Here is a 9,255-nt window from a genome sequence, read left to right on the forward strand (position 1 = left end):
CCACTTATGGATTTGAAATATGATGATCTATGAATTAAGGGAGAGGAATTAAAACACCAAAAAAATTAACACAGCGTACTACATGAAACGTAATTTATGCAGTGAACTGATTGTAGAAGAATGGAGACCTTTTTGGACTATTTAGTAAAGCACTGAAAACAAACGAAATTGCAGGCAGAATCGAGATAGGATCAGCAGAAGAAATTGAGCAAAATGCAGCTAATAATAATAATAATTATAATAATAATAATAATAATACCCTGCCCATCTGACTGGGTTTCCCCAGCCACTCTGGGCAGCTCTCAATGGAATATTAATAATAATTAAAAGTGATAAAAACTCAAACATTAAAAAGATCCCTAAACAGGGCTGCCTTCAGATGTCTTCTAAAAGTCAGATAGTTGTTAATTTCCTTGACATATGATGGGAGAGCATTGAAATGAATAATGATTTTAATAATAATAATAATAATAATAATAATAATAATAATAATCACCAGAAGCATTGTATTGCCAGTGCTTGTCTAACTTCTGAGGGAAGGTGGTCCCATAGGGTGATGACCACAACAAATAATGTCTTTCATCTTGTCCCCACAAGGAGGGTATATGTGGGCTATGATATAACCAGGAAGGCTTCCCTTGCTAATCTCAGCGATCAAGCAGATCTACATGGGATGATGTGTTCCCTCAGGTAGTCTAGTCCTGAGTGGTTTATGGGCAAGAGCAGTGCACTAACAAAATGTAATGGAGTTCTAGAATTTTTTTCACATGTACCTCATTGAACTTAGAATATTGGCAGTGTCTATGGGGACCCCAGGAAGCAATTGCTTCCATCACTGGTGGCAACTAATAGCACATTGTCAAAGACTCTGACCTCTAACCTTCTCAACAGAATACTCTGAGAGGCTCTGGGCTATTGACCTCTCCTTTACAGCATTCAGCAATGTCAGCATAGCCAGTTATCTCTGCTATGGATGCTGGAAGAAAGTGCTGTTTGCAAATTCTGATATGAACTATCCCGGAAGACTCAACTCCTGGACCAATATGCTGCCAGGATGCTGCTTGTGGCCACCGAAAAGGATCTATATAAATCAGAATAGTATTTACATAATAGTATATCCTTTGGAGTTTGCACTTTTCTGAATGCTGTGGCACAATTCTGCACTCAAAAGAACTGTGGTTGGAAATGCATATTTTGATATTTTAAAAATATATTTAGCGGTTTAAGAGAAAATACATTCTTAAACAGCTTTGTATGTAAAGAGCTTTTAAAATAATCACCTTCATCATCATGAGATTAATGTGGAAATGGAAGTGATGTGGATAAGAAGCACACTCTCCCATCTATCCCCATCTCAGGTGTATGTACCAGTAATTCCCTTCCTGATGCTTCAAAAAAGCCAATTTGGCATTGGTGGTTCTTGTTTTATTAACCCCCTCTAGACACTATTTTAAAAGGGTTCATTTGGGGAAGATCTATTTTAGGGGAGATGAGCTATGAAAAATGGCTGTTGTCTCATGGCAATAGAACTGCTTATGAAAGCATCTTCCTGCATGATTAGACACGGAGAACAATACAAGGAACAACTCTTGGTTTTAAAACATACCAACCACAGCTAATAATAGGCTTTGATTTGTGGCGACTGCATTGAGAAATGCTTAGAGCCTGCAATTTGTTTATTATATTTAAGAGAGATCCTCAAGATGGGTTAAGGCTTTAGTCGAAGAAGAGCCTAGTGTCTGCACACCACATCAGACATACAAAACTGCTTGGTATGACAACAATCTCTATCAACTTGCCAACAAAGGGGAAATTAATTTACCACACATCAGATACTGATGGCGATGTGAGATTATTTATATGTACACATCTGTGTCAAGGTTTGCCTAATACAACATTCTTGTACTTGGGCAGAACCAGAAGGCGGTTTGAGAAGCAAGGAGGGGCAGGCCTGAGCTAAAGCCATTTGCTTACTATTTGCTTACTGATTAGGAACAAAGGAAGCTCCCTTATATTGTGTCAGATCATTTGGATCATCTACCTCTGTACTGTCTACACTGACTAACAGCAGCTGTCCAGGATTACAGGTAAGGGTACCTAGCAATGGCAGAGATTGAACCTGGAACCTCCTGCACAGCGATGTCGTGTTGGTTGCCAGTGCCCAAGTTGGGCGATGGCACCGTAGCACCCCTCAAAACTGAGTGGGGCCGCGCTGTATCGCCTGCCCGCCGGCACAGGGCTGAGCCTAGCTGACTGATATGGCTCTTGGCGGTCGAATCCCCCCAACTTCTGCAGAGAGGTGTGCTGGGCCAGGCCACATTGGGTTTGCCCCTTGGCTACCTCCTGTTGGCATTTCGCCCACCCGGGAGCATTGCCAGCCTCCCGAGGCACTCGGGGGCGAAGACCGGTGGTCATCCTCTGGCTGCCGTCCAGGAATCCTCTTTCAGTCCAGAGAGACCGATAAATAGGTGACCTGTCTCTTATTGAGAAAAGCACACCAATTTCCCCTGAGCAACCATCAGAAGGAAAAGGCAGTTACGTAGACTTCATCTACTTTATTAAACTGCATACAGAACAACACGCATGGCTAGTTGTCCTGAACAGCCCAGCTTGTGAGTACTACGACTCAACTCTGCTCCTGTCCAGGAGCGGAAGAGAGAACTGTAGCTCCGCCTTGGCTACAGACAGGGCCGTTTGGGAACTGACTGTGACTTCCTTTCCCACGGAGAGAAACATCACCTGATGTAAACAGCTCCTGCTGTTTCCTGCCAGCGTGGCAGCTGGTGGGGGCTGGAATCCCAACACCTCCTTCCATCCATGCTGCTCATCGTGGCCCTAAACTGCTCTGCCGCCTCTGCCAGGGTGGGGTGGAGATCCCCGTGGAAGCCAGTGCCTGCATGGGGTCCCTGGTCCTATCCTCACAGAATTTTGTGCCCTGGGCCGTGGCCTCCCTGGCTGCCCCATGCTACACCTCTGCTTCTGCATGCAAACAGATGCCCTAGCACTGAGCGATGGCTCTTCCTTGAGGATGTTGTCATGAAAGACTATCAGCATACGACGTCAGGTCCTACAGATTGCAATCTGATCCAGACTGTATGTGGGCCACTCAGGCAGCAGATGATAAGCTACCTGCAGAACAGATGACTCATCTGACTTTTAAGGTCAGAGACTGCATATTCTGCTCCTCCATATTCTGCTCCTCCATATTGAAGGAGCGTTTCCACCACACTGAGGTCCAGCGGCAAGGGCCTTTTGGCGGTTCCCTCACTGCAAGAAGTAAGATTACAGGGAACCAGGCAGAGGGCCTTCTCAGTAGTGGCACCCGCCCTGTGGAATACCCTCCCATCATATGTCCAAGAAATAAACAACTATCTGATGTTTAGAAGACATCTGAAGGCAGCCCTGTTAAGGGAAGTTTTTATGACTGATGTTTTAATGTGCTTTTTATATTTTGTTGGAAGCCGCCCAGAGTGGCTGGGGAAACCCAGCCAGATGGGTGGGGTATTATTATTATTATTATTAAATATACATATGCCAAATATCTCATTCTCATGCTCAGATACAGACAAGAAATCTCTTTCTCTCACCCACACAGATACCCACACATGGTATACCTAGATGATCTACATAGTCCTCCGTCATCAGCCTGAGAGATCCATTCATTTCCTTTCTCCTCTCCAACCTGCAGATCTCCCAGGTGGGCTGGCAAATGAGCAGGCAGATGAGAAGCAAGCTAAGGGGGCCTGCAATTATGCTTGCAGTGAAAGTGCTCTGGTGCTCAGGTGGTCTGGCACCAGCCCTGCTGCTGCTACCACCCAGAAACAGGTGGGGCAGGCGGGCCTCAGCTGTCCCGCATCCTGCTGTTTCTGACACTTGCCAAAATCTCTCATCCAATTTCGCAAAAGTTTAGTTTCCCTGCAAAAGAGGCTTCCATTTTTTCCCCTGAGTCTTTCTGCAGGCATTTTATTTCTTGATCATTTCTCGATGTTGGACATTTTCTTCTATCCGTTTAATGTTTATCCAGCACTCTGCAGCCTTCTGATCTGTAAAAGCCCTCACAGATGGTGGGACCTCTCTACCATTCGACTTCATTAAAACACAGAAAGTCAGGGAGACTAGCAACCGAGTGCCTAATATCAGTGTGCTTGCTGTTTTTGTTTTTAAGAGAATTTCCTTTGTCGTTCTTTTTTTCCTTTCCTTTCCTTCCTTCCTTCCTTCCTTCCTTCCTTCCTTCCTTCCTTTCTTTCTTTCTTTCTTTCTTTCTTTCTTTCTTTCTTTCTTTCTTTCTTTCCTTCCTTCCTTCCTTCCTTCCTTCCTTCCTTCCTTCCTTCCTTCCTTCCTCTTCTTTTACAAAACACCGTTTAGCACTGATTTCTTTAAAGTAAAAAAGGCTTCACTTTAAAAGCACACACAGATGAAGAGCTGCCAGGCACAGACTAGGCAGCCTCCTCACTTTCCCATACTTACTAGAAAGCCCAGCTGAAGTGCAGCATGAAAGGTGAAGCATGAAAGGCAGGATGCTCACAAACACAGACCCTCCAAGTGTCCCTATTTTACAAGGACAGTCCCGGTTTTACAGGAGCCATCCTGGTTTCTGATTTGATACTAGAATGTCCCTCTTTTCTCTGGACATCCCTATTTTCATCAGAGAAACGTTGGAGGTTATGGAGTTATGTGACCCCAAAACCAAGGAGATAAGCAGTTACACAACCTTAGAAGACACCTGAAGGCAGTTCTGTATAGGGAAGTTTTTTAAAAAATGTTTAATGTTTTATTATGTCTTTATATATGTTGGAAGCTGTCCAGAGTGGCTGGGGCAACCCAGTCAGACAGGTGGGATATTAATAATAATAATAATAATAATAATAATAATAATAATAATAATAATAATTTTATTAAGGAATAAAAAGGTAAAGGGACCCTGACTGTTAGGTCCAATCATTGACAACTCTGGGGTTGCGGTCCTCATCTCGCTTTACTGGCCGAGGGAGCCGGCGTTTGTCCACAGACAGCTTCTGGGTCATGTGGCCAGCATGACTAAGCCGCTTCTGGCGAACCAGAGCAGCGCATGGAAACACCGTTTACCTCCCGCCAAAGCGGTACCTATTTATCTACTTGCACTTTGACATGCTTTTGAACTACTAGGTTGGCAGGAGCAGGGACCAAAATAAGCAAATCAGATACAATCTTCCCTCCAAAAAAGACAAGGGAGGCCAGCTAAAAATGGTTGGCCAATCACATCATGAGTACCCCCAGATTCTTACCTACTTCAATTTTATAGCAAATGAAAACTGTGGCCCGACATCTTTTGCTTTATGAAAAATATTGGCACTCCAAATTGTAACACATGAAGAAATATTGAGAATATTATCTGTGCTTCTTTCTGCCACAGAGCCGAATTGTTTCTTCTGCTGCCAGATCGATAGAAAGTTGGAGTGAAAAAAGAAATGTAAGGAAACCACAACACCTGCAATGATGTTCTTTGAAAACGCACCCTTTCACTTTACAGATTTCTGGAAGCATTTAAGCAACCCATCTGAAAGCAGTTTCGAGAGAGCAAATGCTGGCACTGAGCAGTCAAAGTTTAAATAAGTTGCACCAAGCACATGTTGCAACCTGGAAGAAATTGTCTTACATTCTAGCACTTTGATATTTAGCACAGCTACTTGCACCAAAACTTCCATCTGTGTGTGTGTGTGTGTGTGTGTGTGTGTGTGTGTTCCTCTGCATCTCCCTCTTGTTCCTAGCCTGCTGGATCAGGTCACATGATGTCAGGGACTGGGCAGAGGAGGAATGGTGGAGACCACCTCCCCATCCTGACCCTTCCAGGGAAGAGGTCAAGGAAGACAGGATAGATTGACAACAGGGGTTTGAGGGAGGTCACAGCTCAGAGGCAGATGAGGGGGAAAGTTGGGAGAGCCAGAGAAGCTGCCTGACACGTTGTCATTAGAAAGCATTCCAGATCCTCCATCTCCCAGAACCTGGTGAGCCTTAAAAGTAGGAGAGCAAAGAGGGCACCTAGCAGCACCCGTAGAAGAGACAATGAGAATGAAGAAGGAGGAAGTGGGAGAGACGGGGGTAGAGATTCACTCAGGACAACACCATTATCTAAGAGGCTGGGTTCTATAGCCTCTCTCTGTAAAGAGTGAAATAAAAAAAGGATGGTAAGAAACTTTCCCTTGCCTTATACTTTCCTGTGCAACCAGCCATGAGCCGCTGACAGCATCCTGAGACATGCCTATTGAATCCAGCATCCTGTTCTCACAGTGGCTAACCAGAAGCCAATGGGAAGCCCACAAACATGACATGAGTGCTGCAATTCTCTGGTTGTAAACCCCATAAATTGTTATACAGAGGTTTATTGCCTCCAGTGGTGGAGCTAGAACATAGCCATCATGTATTTCTTTGGAAGTCATGCAGATTGGTTGCTATCATTACATTTTATGGAAGCAAATTCCATAGTTGCACTTTCCCTTGTCTGTCCTAATATTCTAACATTCAATCATTTGATGGCCCTAAATGAGAGAGGACAAGAACAGTTCACGTTCTCAACATTATACATAATCCTTTACACCTTTATCACTTCTCATTTGACTAATTTTTTTCTCTCTAAAGTAAAACACCCCAAATGTTGTAGCCTTTCCCTATAGGGGAGTTGCTCCAGCCCTATAATAATTCTGGTTGTCCATTTCTGAACCTCTCCCCAGTTCTACAATATCCATTATTGGGTGTTTCGTATTGTATCCCTAGGGTTCTGAGGGGAACATCGGCTTTCCTAAAAAAAAGCTGGACTGATTATCAGTCTCTGCCTCTCCTGGCACCAAGTGCATTTTCTTTCCAGCAAAGTTTTTCCTTGTGCATAGAGTGCGAATTTGTTATTCGAAAGGGTAACTTGTCCTGATTTTTTTTTTTTTTTTTGCAGTGAATTCTAAATGCTGTATTCTGCTTCAATTTAAGGTTGCTGTTCTCTTCATTTCATACTTATCCGGCAAGGGAGACACTTCGGTCATTTTAAGGGTGATTTTGACCCTCTTACTAGCTTGTTGTATGTCACCCTGATACTTTTGATGAAGGATGACATAACAAATCTTAGGAAGGATGGAAGGGGTTAAATAAATAATATTTCCTTGCAACACATGGGACACTAAGTCAAACGGCCTTGAGAAATGGAGAAGTCAATGTGGGGAAGGGTTCTTTGATGATGGAAAATTTAGAAAATTGCTGCACCATCCCATAGAGCTTTGCAATGCCAACAGATCTTAGGATCCAAAAGGCCACATCAGTTCAGATGGCACCATTGTTTGGCAACACATGAGTACACATTGCCCCTTCCAACATAACAACACAGCTGTTTGGGGAGGATGGGGCTCCTTGTTCTTCATTAGAAATGCAACCTGGGCTACATTCTTGTGCTTAGCTATGCATGAGCAAGTTCCACTGATTTCTATGAAACCTGAAGAGGCCAATGACTGCCTTGGCCCAGGACAGTCACAGTATGTACAGTATGTATGCGTGTGGATAGAGATAGAGATAGAAATAGAGCTATATAAACATTTGAAAACTGATTTCATGAAGCATTAAAAACGCAGTGCTAGAACCATATTGCACATCTACAAATAGAAAAGTATTTTCGGGGGGTGGGAACATAAAATAGAAATTTAGATGATTGTTCACTGACAGCCATTTTAATTGATGAAATATTCAGTTGGGCATTTTTGTGATTGGTTTTTAGGCTATTTTGGTTCTGGAGAGGGCTACGTTGTTTTCAATGGAGTGTATGTGTGTGTATGTTGTAATTGCCATATCAAATGTTCAAGTTGGCCAGTAGTCATTTTAATCGATGGTTTTTAAAAATGCCTTCTCCCAGGCTTCCTCACAGCAACATGGGCTTCCTCTTTGAAAAGCTTACATACTAATAGCACTCCCTACATTACAATGACCATGTGAAAACTACCCAACTACTCAATTTCTATATACTTTCTCCATCCCTACCACCAATATCCTTGCTGGTCACTTTGATCTGCCCCCACCAGCTCCAATTGCCAAAGGGAGGGGGGGAGAAAGGTTTTGAGCAGCAGTAGTTCTGCTGCATTCCTGTGAGAAGAAATGTCAAGGAAAGCAATGAAGTCAATCTTTAATTCCAACAATGAGTGGTAACCTTTGAAAAATGGTTCACCTTTACTTCCTTCAATATTTCAATCAATGGCACCTCTACTGAGTGACCAGAGGAGGAATGACCGCTGGGAGGAGCACAGAGAGAAGAAGCCTCGTTTTGTAACCCAGCAAGCACGGGATGCCTTTGCCCCGTAGCACTGCGGCCCATAGACTGCAGCAAAATACTGGGCAATGTTTGCCCAGTATATTGTCCATGCAATGGGTTCATGAGAAAAAGCTGTCCCATGAGCCCTTGCATTCAGAAAAAGCTGTCCCATGAGCCCCTCAACATTCAGCCCAGACACTGAGGTCCAGCGGCGAGGGCCTTCTGGTGGTTCCTTCACTGTAAGAAGCGAAGTTACAGGGAACCAGGCAGAGGGCCTTCTTGGCAGTGGCACCCACCCTGTGGAACGCCCTCCCATCAGATGTCAATTAAATAAACAACTATCTGATGTTCAGAAGACATCTGAAGGCAGCTCTGTTTAGGGAAGTTTTTAATGACTAATGTTTTAATGCATTTTTCATCTTTTGTTGGAAACCCGGATGGGCGGGGTATAATTAAGATGATGATGATGATGATGATGATGATGATGATGATGATGATGTAAGACTGCTTTCCCTAGGCCATTTTGCCAATCTTGTTGGACCCATGGGCATGTTATCAAACTAGATTAAATGTCATGTGTACCACACATGCTGCATCTAAGCACACATTGCAACCTAAGTACGCATTGACGAAGTACATGTGCAACCCTTGATCTATTGGAACAATATATTCAATTAAATAATAATGTTACTTAAACTTTTATATTTTCTTTGCCACTTAGAACAATACTATTTCCTCCCATATGCTAATTTATAACCAATCCCTCTCCTTTTTGCACAGTATGATGTTCCTGATGCAACATTAAGTATAAAGCCTGTACCTTCTTCCCTTTATGCACCTAATTTTGCAGCATGAAAGTCACAACAGGAGACTGAGAACATGTCTCTTCCAACTGAGCTCTAAATGTTCTGAGAGGCTCCTTCTTAGGTTGGACAGGAGAAAAGGAATATTTCCTAGAAGACAAACCTTTGAACTAAAATCCCACAGAACAAGGG

The 9,255-nt window shown here is 43.3% G+C and overlaps 1 long non-coding RNA gene across 1 annotated transcript; it reads left to right on the plus strand.

Annotated features, from left to right (window-relative positions):
- The first annotated feature begins 1,999 nt into the window (after positions 1-1,999).
- On the plus strand, positions 2,000-5,489 carry LOC310705549. The gene is made up of 3 exons (XR_014525386.1): positions 2,000-2,087; positions 3,596-3,697; positions 5,393-5,489. It is a non-coding gene; the product is annotated as an uncharacterized lncRNA (long non-coding RNA).
- Positions 5,490-9,255: the final 3,766 nt, after the last annotated feature.

Source organism: Podarcis liolepis, assembly GCF_965112155.1.
Source record: "Podarcis liolepis genome assembly, chromosome: 4".
NCBI classification, from domain to species: domain Eukaryota; kingdom Metazoa; phylum Chordata; class Lepidosauria; order Squamata; family Lacertidae; genus Podarcis; species Podarcis liolepis.